The sequence below is a fragment of the Ranitomeya imitator genome, chromosome 4, assembly GCF_032444005.1.
Source record: "Ranitomeya imitator isolate aRanImi1 chromosome 4, aRanImi1.pri, whole genome shotgun sequence".
Taxonomy (NCBI): domain Eukaryota; kingdom Metazoa; phylum Chordata; class Amphibia; order Anura; family Dendrobatidae; genus Ranitomeya; species Ranitomeya imitator.
In genome coordinates, this window is record NC_091285.1 from 56,279,783 (window position 1) to 56,297,351 (window position 17,569).

The following is a 17,569-nucleotide window of genomic DNA, read 5'->3' on the forward strand; positions in this document are numbered from 1 at the left end:
GTGAGGAAAAATAAACAGATTATTTGAGAATATATTTTATAAAAATCATTATTTTCATGCGTACTATTTAATTATGAAATAAGAATTAAAACAACGGTTAAACTCTCAGCGTTACACAGAGTCTATTCAAATCAATTGATTATCTATATAATATAGGGCAGTACAATTGCTCCAGAAGGATAGTTCTAACTTATATCCACTTAATATACTTACCAAAAGATAGGTATCGTGAGCAGAGAACTCTCAATAGGTCAACAAAGTACAATTACTAAAGGATCCCAACTCTCGAACTGCATCATACAAACATTTGTAAAAATTTAAAAGTAAAGGAAAAATTATCAATAAATTGGGACTATGTGGTGTTTCAGATTTTAGAAAAAGTGGGAAAGCAATAATGCTTAGGTTGCCGTGCTGAAACAAAGAGTCTTGGCTGGTATAGATAAGGTTGTCTATTTTTCTATGTTTTTTAAACAACACAAAAAAACTACAATTTAGATTCAAACCCATTAAAAGTAAGCTCCAGTGCCAAGTGAATAGCTTAAAAATCAGCTGTTATAAAAGTTGATACTGAACGAGAAATAACTAACAAATATAATGAACATATCACAGACCTTTATACTATAAGCAGAAAATTAAAAATCCTTACTTGTTCTACACAAGGAGATATTTCACTTCCTTGTTCTGCATTATCAGCATCAATCAGGTTTTCCACAGGAACATTTCTATTAGGATTCATGTAAGTAAAGTCCCCCTCAGCAGGGTCTAGTGCCACACACATATTATATGAGTATGGTAAAGGTAACGATCCATCACTATACATGGAGAAGGTCCTGGGATCAATTGGAGGATACAGATTTGTAGTGAGAGAAGAGAAGGCCGGTAATGGTTTTGGCTGCTTACATTTGGATATAATTGCCGCCATCACAGTTATTATAAAGAGCAAGGAAATAAGTGCAAGTCCAACCACTAAGAAGAATTGTAAGTTGCTTTGAGTTTCTTCATCTTTCAGCTGAGCTTAGGAACAACCTGCTGAAAGTCATCTGCAATAATAAGACTTAAGGTGGTTGTAGCAGAGAGAGTGGGATGTCCATGGTCCTTCACCATCACTACAACCTTGTAATTGAACATGTCCTTTTCTTGAAAGATATGTGATGTTCTGATTTCACCTGTGTACTCACTTATCACAAAATGATTTTGGTCTGACAATTGAATAAAATGATAAGAGAGCCAGGAATTATGTCCAGAGTCTGCATCCACTGTCACCACTTTAGTTATTAAAGAATCAGGCTCAGAAACAAAAGGCACCATCTCAAACACAGCTGCTGATCCACTAATATCAGGTGATGGGTATAAGATCATTGGTGCATTATCATTCTGGTCCACTATATGGATAAATAATGTAACATTGCTGCTCAGAGAGGGGGACCCATTGTCTGAGGCTGTGACTTCTACTTTAAACTCCTTTTCTGCTCATAATCAAATGATCTTTGAGCATAGAGAACGCCGGTCTCTATATTGATGGAGAGATAAGATGTCATTGATGAAGTTTCTGTAATAGCACTGGAAATTGAGTAAATAATTCTAGCATTGTCTCCAGTGTCAGGATCTGAGGCTTGTATACTGAATATTGAAGCTCCTGGTAAATTGTTCTCTGGTACATAAGCCACATAAGTAGACTTAGAAAATATGGGTGGGTTGTCATTAATATCTGACACATGTAACCTTAGAAATTGTGTGCTGAAAAGAGGTGGAGATCCTCTATCTGTAGCTATTATAGTGATATTATAACATGATGTTCTTTCTCTGTCAATAGTGGTTTGCAGAACAAGTTTATAATAAGTATCTGATGACAATAAATTAAAGGGAACATCTTCACAAATTTGACAGTCAGCATCTGCATTATCTCCAGAATCTTGATCATGGACCTCAATAAGAGGGATCATTGTTCCAGAAGCAGAATCCTCAGGAACAGGAGAAGATAATGAGGTGATCGATATCTCAGGAGCATTGTTATTTACATCTATGACTTCCACCAGAATCTTACAAAAAGCTACAAGGCCTCCGCCATTCTTGGCTTGCACAGACAATTCATAATTTTTTATTACTTCAAAATCTAAATTTTTATAGGTCTTGATTTCACCAGTATTTGTATTAATACTAAACATTCCTGTATTTTAAATGTGTCCTGAGCTTTTTCTTAAATAATATGCAATTTGTGCATTGATTCATTCATAGTTGTCTGTAGCATTTAATATGATCACTGTAGAATTAACTGGGATGTTTTCTTTTAAATTGACTTTATACATATCCTGAGTAAATATAGGGGCATTGTCATTACCATCTATAACAATTATTTTTAATGATATTGTTCCAGACCTAATAGGCTTACCTCCATCCAAGGCTGTTAGTATTATTTCATGAATATCTTGTGATTCTCGATCTAATGGTTTCTCCAGGACAAGCTCTGGATATTTACTCCCACCTGTTCTGATATTCTCAGTTAGAGTAAAATACTGATTATCACTGAGCTTGTATGTCTGCACTGAATTACTACCAATATCTGGATCTTCTGCACTTTGTAAAGCAAATCTGGCTCCTAGAGATGTAAATTCAATTATTTCCAAAGTAATAATATTATGAAAGAAATGTGGAGCATTATCATTTATATCCTGAATGTTAACTTTCATTTTAAAATTATTGAAAGGATTTTCAGCCAAAGCATCAAAGGTTAAGACACAAGAAACATCTGATCCACATAATGTATCTCTGTCTATCCTGTCCTTTATATACAGATTTGCATTATTAAGATCTATGTAGAAATATTTCTCTGCTGATCTGGATACAATCCTCAATATTCTAGATGAGAGCTGCTTATTATCTAATCCAAGGTCATCTGTAATATTTGCTATAACAGTCTTTTCTCATTTCTTCTACAATGGAATAATGAATCTGACTTGAGACTGAGCAACAAAGTTAAGGAAATAAGAGATATATTACTTGCCATCTGATTCTTTTGAAGCCCTGTATAGATTTCATCCTGTCCATCCTGAGTGTTAATTTTCTCCCCAAAAAAATCCAGTAAGGCTTTATCATGAAATTGAAGTGTTAAATATTAATGATATCTGTAATTGTGTTTTCATTTTATATGCTTTTATTTCTGTGTCCAGGAGAATCCAGAAAATGTCTGTAGTTCTTTCTGCCGATCAGCAATGTGTGTGACAAAGGAAAATTAAAGTGGATTTTCAGTTCTGCAACTTTTCACTTCATGGTTAAACAGCGACGGAAATACAGAGATGAAAATACAGAATTGGAATTTCTTTTTAAAATACAAATTTGATATATTTAAAGCATTTATTTTTTTGCTATTAATATTCCAATGAGAAAACATTCAGTAAACATATTTGTAATTTCTATACTTTAATTTTAAACTGTAGTTATATTCAGTTTTTATAAAACAGAAATGAACAGCCGGTATTTAAAAAAAAAACTGAATTCTTTAAAAATAAAAAAAAATACAACTGCATAAGCTTAATAAAAAAAATAAGCATAGTTACACAGTGGAGCTGAAAAATTACTTATGCTTAATAAATACAATAATAGGAAAGATCTCCTTGTGTAAATATGTGGATCTCGTTTCAATACCAGATCATGCACTGACCACCTTAGGAGGATGTACATAGCCGCCACAAAAATGGAGAGGGCATGGTCACTATAGACGACTGCAGCTCCGACCTCTGGTTCCTAGGCATATACTACTGGTGCTGGAAGGAATGTTTGAGAATGAGAAAAACTGCAAGTGGATGAAGGAAGTCCAAAGTAAGGTAGAAGAAAAATCTTGCACGTTTTGAGAATCTAAGGAAGGAGATGAATCAACTTTGAAATGCATAAGACAATAAACATTCGTCATCTACTTTACTTTGGATATCCTTCATCTACTGGTGGCTCCTGGAATTTCCCACAAACTTTTTATGATTCTCAAATGTTATGTTTATCAAATTCATCCAAGGAGTAAGAAAAGAGGTAGAAGTATGATTTACAGCAATCTGGTAGAAAGGTAAGTTTAATGTGCATATTTTTATGTTGCAGATTTCTGCTTTCAGTAGTGTCATTCAGAACGCAGAGATTTAGGGGGAATGAACTTATTTACTAGAAACATACAACTATTATTTGCAATGTAACAAGATGGAGGATTAGTAAGAAAGGTGACGCAAACCAACCAAAGAGCTCACACCAGATACGGACTGGGACTAAAATTCAGCCCTGGTATTTGAAATCACACAGGCCCATGCTGTCACTGTCCCGAAGCACCAGATAGGATATATTACTCAATATTTCCAATGACACCCATGGCCGGCTGGGGTAAGTGACGGAGTCAGCGACTGTGCTTCTTCACAGCTCTTAATAGTATGGGTATCTTGAGAACAATAATTCTGCTAACAACATAGCAGATGAGACGGCCCACGACCAGACAGGCCATTTTGGCATTTGCCAGATGGCCAGTCCGGCCCTGGCTCACACAGTACACAAAGAGCTCACACGGTACACTAATAACAAATAATAATAATAACTATCACATTGACATTTTCAGTTTGTGCAATGCAAAAAATAGCAATGGTCTAATAAAGTTAACATATTTGAACAAGTTAACATATAGACAACTGAGGGCTGGAAAATTACATTTCAAGGCATCTCTTGGAAGTTTTTAGCTATATGTATTTGTAATGATTCCTTACTTTTACAAGCATAGGAAAGTATTTCAAAAAACAAAGCCAATCAACATCCTCTATTATGACCAGCTCCTTAAGTACTATAAGATTTTTTTACAAATTCACAGACAGTTATTCTAGAGATTTAACTTTTTTCTTCTCCAGAAAGAGTTAGCAACTCATTATCTTTTAAGGACATTTTACATGGAACTTTTTAAATGTTTTTTAACTTAAACATATTTAACAATTTAACATATTAACATTGTAAGAACCAAATGTATCATGCCCTTTCCTAAAGCATTTCTTCTCAAGCCTAAATAAATTGAATTGTCTTTTTGATCATAACTTAAAGTATACATGATCCCGATCAGTTTAGCTGATTTTCTTTTTCCCCCCACTCCAGTACTTCACAAACTTTTGGTTTAGGACATTATGATGAAGTAATATATCCTTTAAATGTATAAAACAAATTGTCCTTATCTTATCAAAGTTTTAACATCAGAAAGCTATTTTGAAAACCTTTGAAAAGTTGGTTGCAAAATTTTTACGCAACGCAAAGGCTGCATTAATATGTCATGAAAATTTCCATGACATTTTCACCCATCCCCTACAAAAATTGAGAAAATGGGGCAAGACAGGGGCACAATGGGGCATCATGTAGGAACAGATGGCTTTATGTATCAAAAGTTTTCACCGGATTAACTAGCAACGTTGCTTATAACAACAAATCAGAACTCCGATTCCATTTTTAAAACTGCTTTGGCATAACACAATAACTGCTGATTTAATAATATTGTCATAGAGGAAAATTATAACCCATAAACTCATCTTCGGAGAGGGGTCATATCACCCTCACACTGAACATATGGGACTAATTACAACTAGGGAAATGAGAAACTAACTACAGCTCTGGCAAAAATTAAGAGACCACTGCAAAATTTTCAGTTTGTCTGATTTTTCTCTTTATAGGTATATTTTTGAGTAAAATGTAAATTGTTCTTTTATTCTATAAACTTCTGCAACATGTCTCCAAATTTCCAATCAATACATTTTGGGTTTTTTTCTGACAAAGAAAAATGGTCAAAATAAAAAAAAAACATCAACAGTGCTTTCAGACCTCAAATACTGCAAAGAAAACAAGTTAATAATCATTTAGAAACAACAATGCTAATGCTTTAACTCAAGAAGAGTTCAGAAATCAGTATTTTGTGGAATAGCCATGATTTTTAGTGTGTCTTGGCATGCTTTCCACCAGTCTTTCACACTGCTTCTGGCACAAAAATGTAAGCAGTTCTTCTTTGTTTGATGGCTTATGACTATCCATCATCCTCTTGATTACATTCCAGAGGTTTTCAATGGTGTTCAGGTCTGGAGATTGGGCTGCCCATGACAGGGTTTTGATGTGGTAGTCTCTTAATTTTTGCCAGAGCTGTATAATTAGGGAAGTGAGAGAGAGCTGACACTTCAACCTCCATTGAAGTAGGGGCATCATGCAGTGATCTGGTAATTACAACAGAGATCTGATCTGGGAACATGCCAACAAGACATGGAGAAGTACATTTCTTAGGCAAGGGCTTCCTCTGTTCAAAGAGTTTGTCTGAGAAACTTTAAAATCAGTGGTCAGTGATGAATATTTGGTTTTGCAATGATCCAATGTTTCTGTGAGATATATTTTCGGCATCACAGTGAATGGATGAATATACACATTCATTCACATCACCGTAAAGCCATTCTAGCCCTTCCAACTTAATATTGGCTCAATGGATGTTGTTGTACATGGCATGTTTCATCTCTATACAAAGGTGAAATTGCAAAAGGAAACATGCCAATATCTACTGCCTGAGATCTCCAAGGATAAAGATATCCTAAAAGTTAGAGATCTCAAAAAAATTCTAACAGACCTACAACCTCACAAAACCAGCCCCCATATTACCTCACCAAGGGGAGGTATCAGGGAGCACCCTTGATCAAATAAAAAACAGAAATTTGTTTTTGCATTTTCTTAGTCCTGAAAGGTACAGCTTGCTGTGAGTTTTGTCTGTTTTCCTAATGATTACCTCCCTCCGCGAAGTTCTGAGTCATTTCTGTGACACAAGTTTAGTAATTTACTTTTGTCATCATTTTTATTTTACTTAATTGTATATACAGCATTGTTTTGTTCCCATTTTGAATCACCTTGGTATATTTTTTATAAACACTGCCTACCTTTCCAGATTAAATATATAAAATTTAACAGCCCTGTTCCTTTTTCTCTGTAAACCACACCCATGAAGCCATAAATTACCTGTAATAGGTCTAAAACACCTGTATAAATTATTGGTGGTGGCAGGTAGTAGTTCATTTTTTATTATTGTGGAGTTGGAATTGACAGTATCGGGTGCACTCACTGTGAGTTCCCAATAACCAGACTAGTAGTAGAAGCAGCCGAGGCCTCATCCATAGCTAGTCAGTCAATTGCGTAATTGTTCTAATGATTGGAGGTAATTGAGGTGCATCCCCTGACAAATGAGTGACAGTGGTGGGATCTGGGTGATTCCTTTTGTGTTCTCTCTGACAAACTTTTCTTTGACAAATATGTAATATAAAATAATAATATAGCAATAAAGATAATATTAATACTTTCATGTTTTTGCTGTAGGTAACAAGGTTAGTTTTTATTAGATAGTTTGAGCAAATGATGCTTAGAGAATTTGTGACTTATAAACAAGAGCACAGTAGAAAGACACACCAAATTCAACCAGTTATTACCACTGAATTAACAAATATATTTCAGCATTTTGAAAATATTGATTTTTATTCCCTGAATGTATAACAATCATAGATTTTACGCATACAGAAATTAAAGTTTTTCTCCACAGTATTCTATATGGAAAATAACAATAATGTCGATCTTTAGACTCTCTAAAACCACGTTACAACATGTCCATTCCTCAAATAAGGGTGTAAAGGCCCCACTTTATTAAAAAAAGAAAATTGTTCACAGGAAGCCTTAATCAGTTATCCAATTAATATACTACTGTCCATAGCAAAAAACAAGATGTTTAAATATAGTGCAATCTGATTTTCCACTTATTAGATTTTTTCTTGCTCTGAAAAATGTATATAGTAATATAATGAAATTTATGCAGTGTAAATTGACCAATGATAAAAAAGAATGAAAGCGACGCTGGTGATACAGGGTATATATACCTGCAGCGAATAAAACAATCACCACGAGATTGAAAAGGTATATGAGGAAAAAGTATATAAAAATTTCCGCTGGTATATCCTGTGTATATCGAGAAAAGATTGCTATGAGTTCAAAGACTTAACCACATAGACGTATAGAAGTGTCAAATAAAACAATAGTACGGAGAAGATCTTCAGAGACATAGTGCCGGAGAGCTGCCCTGGCCGGTGGCAGCGTCTCCGTGTGTGAACTCCAGTGAGGGGCGGAGATACCACGTCCTGGGCTTTCTGGTCCTTACTGTGATCTGTACCTAGTCTCTCAGTCACGTGGGCGGTCACCTGATTCACTATGTCACACAGGTCCTAGACGCTTTGCTTTTCACTATCCGCACATTGCGGCGTCCCGGACCCAGGACGTAGTATCTCCGCCCCTCACTGGAGTTCACACATGGAGATGCTGCCACCGGCCGCGGCAGCTCTCCGGCACAGTGCCTCTTAAGATCTTCTCTGTCTGTTACAGCATTCCGGCAAGCAAACATCTTGGAGACTTCTCGTCTACATCCTTCAAGGTACTGACTACACCTATATGAATTGACCTTGTGCACCTAGTACCTCTATTTTAAATCACCGCAGATACAGTGTGAGGCCGTACTAATGTTTTATTTGACACTTTTATACGTCTATGTGGTGAAATCTTTGTACTCATAGCAATCTTTTCTCAATATACACAGGATATACCAGCGCAAATTATTATATACTAAATTGACCAATGGTCTGGATTTGAAATCTGTAACATTTTGAATAATGATCAGTATGTCATTGCGTATATAACCCTTGGCAATACAGCATATCATATCAATAAATACCACTTTGCAGTTTGATGCAGTATTTTTGCAGCATGAGATCTGTACTTGACATGCTACATTGGAATTTGGAAGATGTTGAACTGAACTCGGGATCCATATACATATCCATTTTTTTCAAGTAGTCAGACTTTAGGCTCTTAACAGTTAAAGCTTTCTTGATGGGTCCCTCCACAATAAACAGAACACTATTTGGCCCTCTATTAAGAATTTTACAATTTTTCTGTAATCTAATGAAAATTCTAACTGTGTAGGCTCAATATTCCTGCAGTACCACCAAAGAATTCCTGCAGTACCACCAAAGAGAGCATTAGGAGTAACTGTTGTTTTTATTCTTTATAAATGTATAGTACAAGTGAAAATACGAAAGTCTGTAATACATCTTATTAGAAGAAAGAGATTTTTTCTCCTCCTGGATGGATCATTTATTTTGAAATTTCTGAATTTATTGGTAGAAAAATATAAAAATTTGAGAGTCCTCATTGGTTAATACCTTTTAATGGCTATCTGAAAAGATGGTAACAAATTGCAAGCTTTCGTGAATTCTTAGGTCTCTTCATCAGTCTAAAGGTACTGTCACACTAGACGATATCGCTAGCGATCCGTGACGTTGCAGCGTCCTCGCTAGCGATATCGTCCAGTGTGACAGGCAGCAGCGATCAGGCCCCTGCTGGGAGATCGCTGGTCGGGGAAGAAAGTCCAGAACTTTATTTCGTCGCTGGACTCCCCGTAGACATCGCTGAATCGGCGTGTGTGACACCGATTCAGTGATGTCTTCACTGGTAACCAGGGTAAACATCGGGTAACTAAGCGCAGGGCCGCGCTTAGTAACCCGCTGTTTACCCTGGTTACCAGCGTAAAAAAACAAACAGTACATACTTACATTCAGCTGTCTGTCCCTTGCTGTCTGGTTCCTGCACTGACTGCTGGCCGTAAAGTGAAAGCAGAGCACAGCCACAGCGGTGAGTCACCGCTGTGTGACTCACCGCTGTGCTGTGCTTTCACTTTCACTTTACGGCCAGCAGTCAGTGCAGGAACCAGACGGCAAGGGACAGACAGCTGAATGTAAGTATGTACTGTTTGTTTTTTTACGCTGGTAACCAGGGTAAACAGCGGGTTACTAAGCGCGGCCCTGCGCTTAGTTACCCGATGTTTACCCTGGTTACCGGGGACCTCGGGATCGTTGGTCGCTGGAGAGCGGTCTGTGTGACAGCTCTCCAGCGACCAAACAGCGACGCTGCAGCGATCCGGATCGTTGTCGGTATCGCTGCAGCGTCGCTAAGTGTGACGGTACCTTAAGATTGACACAAAAGCTGAAGAGTCACATATTTATACAACAGGACACAGAAATAATGCAATAGATAAGACAAGCTACGTAAAGAACTATCAGTATGGGAGAGGGAGACGCAGTTGTGGCAGTAAATATTGGAACAGTTCATAGATAAGGAGTGTGAAACTTTTATTGTTCTATGATTGAGGTCTGGTTTATGGTTTTGATACTTCAAGAGATCTGATTTGTACATTTCATAGCTAACATAGAAAGACATAAATCCATGCAACACATTCATTCCTGCTCTGAGTGTGTCAAAGTTTGTCATAAGTTTGTTCTCCCAAATTTGTCTGTCTCTCTGAGATTTGATGTTACCTTTTAATACAAGTAATTTCATGTCCATGATGCTGTGATCAGGGGTATAATGTAATCTTAATATAAACACAGAATACACTGGCGCTATATTAGTACACACAATGAAGGTCACACCCGTGCTGCTGGTAAATCAGACAGATACTGTGCTAAATCTGTCAGGGGAATAAAAGACAATAAAACAAGGAGAGATACCGCGCTACAAGTGGCCAAGACCTAACTGGAGAAATAAGTACATATAGATAAAATCAACCTAATACCCTGAAAGAATGGGGCCGATACACTCAGTCTAAATAGACCGTGCGGGATGTATAATCCCAAATTCTGCCTGCAAAGTAGCCTGATAAGATAGTAACTGCTAGGACTAAACTGCTACTGTAACAGGAAATAATGACTGCTATATAGCAGACACACTTACCTGCCCAGCTTAGGGAGGTATGTAGGAGAAGTCCGGCGGCTAGTAAAGATGCAGGGAGCCGATGAAATGTGCTAGCCTGTTCCCTGCCCAGCTTAGGGAGGTCTGTAGGAGAAGTCCGGCGGCTAGTAGGAATGCAGGGAGCCGATGAAATGTGCTAGCCTGTAGCGGTGCTCACTCAGGCTAAAGGTGAGCGAGCGTGCCCAGTACCTATGTTAGCAAGTGCTAGGCGGGGGGTGCGTGGAGCTCCGTGCAGCGCCAGAGACATCCCGGCCGGAGGCGTCCCTGGATGCATGAGGAAAAAATGGCCGACGCTGCTGCGCAGCGTGTGACGTCACTGGCCTATGGAGCCCTAGCAGGGTCACTCCCTGACGAAGGAGTGCGGTACACTCCGAAATGCGTTGGTTATACTGACCCTGCTAGGGCTCCATAGGCCAGTGACGTCACACGCTGCGCAGCAGCGTCGGCCATTTTTTTCCTCGTGCATCCAGGGACGCCTCCGGCCAGGACGTCTCTGGCGCTGCACGGAGCTCCACGCACCCCCCGCCTAGCACTTGCTAACACAGGTACTGGGGCACGCTCGCTCACCTTTAGCCTGAGTGAGCACCGCTACAGGCTAGCACATTTCATCGGCTCCTTGCATTCCTACTAGCCGCCGGACTTCTCCTACATACCTCCCTAAGCTGGGCAGGTAAGTGTGTCTGCCATATAGCAGTCATTATTTCCTGTTACCGTAGCAGTTTAGTCCTAGCAGTTACTATCTTATCAGGCTACTTTGCAGGCAGAATTTGGGATTATACATCCCGCACAGTCTATTTAGACTGAGTGTATCGGCCCCATTCTTTCAGGGTATTAGGTTGATTTTATCTATATGTACTTATCTCTCCAGTTAGGTCTTGGCCACTTGTAGCGCGGTATCTCTCCTTGTTTTATTATAATGTAATCTTGACATTTTGATATTTTTTTCATTATGTCGTTTACCGATCAAATTAATTATTTTTATATATTGATAAATCGGGTGACTCTGAACTTGGCAATACCAAATATGTGTATTTTTGATATTTCTTTAAATGGTTTATTTTTAATAGGGCGACTGAAGTAATTTAAACTTTTATATTTTTTAAGTATTTGTAAAAACTTTTCTTTAATTTTTACTGATAGGGCTGGTGGAATGCACGAGTATAGATAGGTAGCTACAAGGTGCGTTCGCAGCCCGGGGTCCACCGTGCAGAGATATCTGCTGCAAATTAATGGCGGATAACCTCTGAGCTCACACGTGGGTTAAGCTTCACCCCATGTCAACTGGAAGCGATCTCTGTTGACTGACAGAATCGCGCTGTACTCAAAACTATTGCCCTAACTAAGGGTTGTGCTTGCTCTGGAACACTTCTGTGCTAACCGCACACATGAAGGAACCAGATGCTAAGCCAAGGCTAATTGCCCCACTGACACTAGCTGCCTGCCTGAGTGTACAGTCCCAAAGCTACAGCCTCATACCACATATGTATAGAGTGGTATAGTATCCACTGGCATAAGCCAAACACATTTGATACTAGCGCATGGCCGTATGACCATGCAAACCTTTTATAGTTGCAGCTCTACAGGACCTTCCTGGTGGACCAATAGGAGCTGCAACAGGGCCTGAGCATTTGACCCCCGACCTCCAATGAGAGGTCCTCCCGTGGACCAGTGTGTGTGAAAAGCAGGACTTAGTCCCAGAAAAGCCTGCTCGCTACTGACCAGTGCTGGCTACAAGGGCAGAGCCTGGAAAGACCACAGTAACCATTCGCACAGTATCCAGCTGAGCCAGATGCTGGGACCGATGTCTCCACTTAGCAGGTTCCACTGCGGCTGGAGGAGAATGGGAGACCGCAGCAGACATTGTTCGAGATTCCCCCTGTGCAGCATCGGGAACTCGACGCCTAACATTTACTTGCTTCAATAGACTCCATGGGAGACTAGAAGCTGCGATCATCCAATCGCCTGTGCAACACAGCATGCAAGAACAAAACGGAGTTAATGTCCATAAAGTTTAACAAGTTTATTGATTACACAATTGATAACCATAGCTGTATAAATACACAAATCACATTTCATGGTATATTAGATAACACATAGAAAAAAAGGGTGGAGGTAGCAATGATGGAAAACAGCACAGCTTGGAAACTCCCGAGTGCCATATATTTCATATTTAAAGTGCATAGTGCAAATACCAAATGGGCCTAGAACTGGATAATTTCATCTTGCCAAGAGAAAAAGTGCTAGTCGCTAATGAAGTTATATAAAGCCCTGCGCACGGCTCAAATACTAGGAGTCAAATCGCACTGCCCCCTGACGAAGCTGACGTGAAACGCGCGTTGGGGCCACAGCGAGGATTTTCCTGTCTGCCAGTACCTGGGTAAGAACTAGTGTGGGTTCACCATATCCCCACATGTCTTTTTTGATTATTGACTTTATTACCGATTTGACTCCTAGTATTTGAGCCGTGCGCAGGGCTTTATATACTTCATTAGCGACCAGCACTTTTTCTCTTGGCAAGATGAAATTATCCAGTTCTAGGCCCATTTGGTATTTGCACTATGCACTTTAAATATGAAATATATGGCACTCAGGAGTTTCCAAGCTGTGCTGTTTTCCATCATTGCTACCTCCACCCTTTTTTTCTATGTGTTATCTAATACTGTATACTATGAAATGTGATTTGTGTATTTATACAGCTATGGTTATCAATTGTGTAATCAATAAACTTGTTAAACTTTATGGACATTAACTCCGTTTTGTTCTTGCATGCTGCCAATTGTTGGAGTGTCCTTATGGTATTAGTAATTTAGCATCTCCCTGGGAAGCTCCCCCACTGGGGTGTGAGCATGGTGGAGAAACTTGAACAGATATTTTTCAATTTGGGTTTTTGTGTTAACACCTGTGCAACACAGCAGGGCATCAGCCCTGCTTTGTGTAGCATAAATACTTGCTATGAGCAGTGACTACTGGGCAACACTCATAGCTATCTGGCTATGACAACCACAGGGGCCTCCTGCAGACTCAGGATTGTCATGCCAACCCATCGGCATCTGCGGTCATGTTATACGCCACCGATGGACAAGGTTTGTGATGCAATTCTGGCACGATCATGTTAAATGCCTCTGTCAGAGATTGACAGCAGCATTTAACATGTTAGCAGGAGCAGATGGATCGCGATTCCACCCTTGGCTGTTAGGGACACATGTCAACTGATTAAATCAGTTGGCATGTGCCAGAAAAGATGTGGGATCAGCACTTGGCCTGAGCATACATCAAAGGGAGAGACACAACCTGATGGTGCATGTCATGAAGGGGTTAAGCTTTACACAGAATTTATTCAAATCAATACATTGTCTGTGTAATGCAGGACAGTATAAGTATTCCAGAGAGAGAGAGTTGTCATTTATATCAACTTTCCATTTTTGTCATAAGAATACAATCTTTAACACAGAACCCCACAGAAGGTTACATACAAATACATTTTCTAGATTAATTCAAACCTCTAATGGCATCATAAAAACTTGCAATAATTATATAATTGAACACAAAGGAATAAATATCAATAGTTTGAGACCATAACTGTTATTGGTTCCTCTCAGAACGTAAACTCTGGTAGCAAGTGATTAACTTTGAAGTCAGCTGTACATAAAGTTGCTCTTGAAGAATAAATAAGGCAGAAAATGAAAATATTTTACCTGTTCTGCACTTGGAGATCCTTCTTTGAGACATTCAGCTCCTTGTTCTGTATTTTCAGCATCAATTAGGTTTTCCACAGGAACAATTCCACTAGGATTCATGTAACTAAAGTCCCCCTCAGCAGGATCTAGTGCCACACACATATTATATGAGTATGGTAAAGGTAACGATCCATCACTATACATGGAGAAGGTCCTGGGATCAATTGGAGGATACAGATTTGTAGTGAGAGAAGAGAAGGCCGGTAATGGTTTTGGCTGCTTACATTTGGATATAATTGCCACCATCACAGTTATTATAAATAGCAAGGAAATAAGGGCAAGTCCAATGACTAAGTAGAACTGTAAGCTGCTTTGAGTTTCTTTATCATTCAGTTTGCTGCTGAGCTTAGGAACAACCTGCTGAAAGTCCTCTGCAATAATAAGACTTAAGGTGGTTGTAGCAGAGAGAGTGGGATGTCCATTGTCCTTCACCATCACTACAACCTTGTAATTCAACATGTCCTTTTCTTGAAAAATACGTGATGTTCTGATTTCACCTGTGTACTCACTTATCACAAAATGAGTTGGGTCTGACAATTGTATGAAGTGAAAAGAGAGCCAGGAATTATGTCCAGAGTCGGCATCCACTGCCACCACTTTAGTTATTAAAGAACCGGGCTCAGAAACAAAAGGAACCATCTCAAAGACTGCAGACCCACCAGAATCTGGTGATGGGTATAATATCTTTGGCGCATTATCATTCTGGTCCACTATATGGATAAGTAATGTAGCATTGCTATTCAGAGAGGGGGATCCATTGTCTGAGGCTGTGACTTCTATTATAAACTCCTTGTTCTGCTCATAATCAAATGATTTTTGAGCATAGAGAACGCCGGTCTCTATATTGATGGAAAGATAAGATGTCATTGATGGTGTTTCTGTAATGGCGCTGGAAATTGAGTAAATAATTCTAGCATTGTCTCCAGTGTCAGGATCTGAGGCTTGTATACTGAATATTGAAGCTCCTGGTAAATTGTTCTCTGGCACAAAAGCAACATAAGAAGATCTAGAAAATATTGGTGGGTTGTCATTGACATCTGATACATCCAATGTAAGAACTCGTGTACTGGAAAGAGGTGGAGATCCTCTATCTGTCGCTCTAAAAGTGATATTATAAATGCATTTTCTCTCGGTCTATGGAAGCACTTAAGACAAGTCTATAATAAGTGTCTGATGACAATAAATTGAAGGGAACATCTTCAAAAATTTGGCAGTCAATATCTGCATTATCTCCAGAATCTTTGTCATGAACTTCAATCAGAGCGATCATTGTTCCAGGTGCAGAATCCTCAGGAATAGGAGAAGATAATGAGGTGATGGATATCTCAGGAGCATTGTCATTTACATCCATGACTTCCACCAGAACCTTACAATGAGCTACAAGGCCTCCTCCATCCCTGGCTTGTACAGACAATTGATAATTTTTTGTTACTTCAAAATCTAATTTTTTATTTGTCTTGATTTCACCAGTAGTTGTATTAATACTAAACATTCCTGTATCATGGATGTTTCCAGAGCTTTTTCTGAAATAATATGCAATTTGTGCGTTGATTCCGTCATCGTTGTCTGTAGCATTTAATATGATCACTGTAGAATTAACTGGGATGTTTTCTTTTAAATTGACTTTATACATATCCTGTGTAAATATAGGGGCATTATCATTACCATCTATAACAATTATATTTAATAATGTTGTACCAGATCTGATAGGATTTCCTCCGTCCAAGGCAGTTAGTATTAACTGATGATTGACCTGTGTCTCTCTGTCTAATGGTTTCTCCAGGACAAGCTCTGGATATTTACTCCCATCTGTTCTGATATTCTCAGTGAGTGTAAAATACTGATTCTCACTGAGCTCGTATGTCTGCACTGAATTACTACCAATATCGGGATCTTCTGCACTTTCTAATGCAAATCTTGCTCCTTCTGATGTAAGTTCGATTATTTCCAAAGTAATTTTTTTATGATAAAATTGTGGAGAATTATCATTTATATCCTGAATGTCAACTTTGATCTTAAAATTATTGAATGGATTTCCAATAACAACGTCAAAGGTTAACAAACAAGAAATATCTGATCCACACAATGTCTCTCTGTCTATCCTGTCATTTATATACAGATTTCCATTATTAAGATTTACATAGAAATATTTTTCAGATGATCTGGATACAATCCTCAGTTTTCTAGATGAGAGCTGATTATTATCTAATCCAAGGTCATCTGCAATATTTGCTATAACAGAGTCTTTCCTCATTTCCTCTATAATGGAATAATGAATCTGACCTGAGACTGAGTAACAAAGATAAGAAATTAAGATGTAATTTACTTGCCATCTGATTCTTGTGCTTCCTTGAATAGGAGATTCCATCCTGTCCTTGCTCATGGATAATTTTCCCACCAAGAAAAATCCAGTAAATTAGAACAAATATGTTAATTAGAACAATATTCATGATATCTGTAGATGCATTTTCAATTTGTATCCGCAGCTTTGGGTTAAGGAGAATCCAGAAAATCTGTGTTGTTCTTTCTGCAGATCAGTAATGTGAGTGACAAAGGAAAATTCCAGTGAATTTCTTGTTCTGCATTTTCCTTTTTACTGGTTAAACAGCGGCGCTCAGAGGTGAAAAAATAGAATTGCAATGTCTTTATAAAATATAAATTTAAAATATATAAAATGTTAAATTTTTGACGCTGTTGATATTTTAAAAACAATACATTTGGTAAACACTTTTCTTGTTTTCTCCATTTTATTATTAAACTATTTTCATTTCATTTTTTATAAAACAGCAATAATCAGCTCTTAGATACACCAAACAAGATTAACTACTTTACAAATAATATAACTACACAGGCTTAATAAGAAGATAAGCATAGTTACATATTCACAGATAAAAATGGGTTATATTTAAGAAATTCATCCAGGCAATAGGAGGCATGATTTAGAGCAATTTAGTTAAAAGGACATTTTAATGTCTACGTTTCGTTTTGATGGAGATTTAAACTTTTAGTACTATTAA

General features: G+C 38.2%; 2 protein-coding genes and 1 pseudogene across 3 annotated transcripts in view; all 3 read right to left on the reverse strand.

Annotated features, from left to right (window-relative positions):
• The window catches only part of LOC138675459 (protocadherin gamma-B2-like), a 502,075-nt gene that overhangs the window by 470,156 nt on the left and 14,350 nt on the right, over nt 1-17,569 (reverse strand). The gene's annotated exons all lie outside the window — the stretch shown is intronic.
• Nucleotides 1-17,569, reverse strand: part of LOC138675462 (protocadherin gamma-B1-like) — a 77,561-nt gene that overhangs the window by 330 nt on the left and 59,662 nt on the right. The window lies entirely within an intron of this gene.
• On the reverse strand, nt 11-16,806 carry LOC138673794 (uncharacterized; annotated as a pseudogene).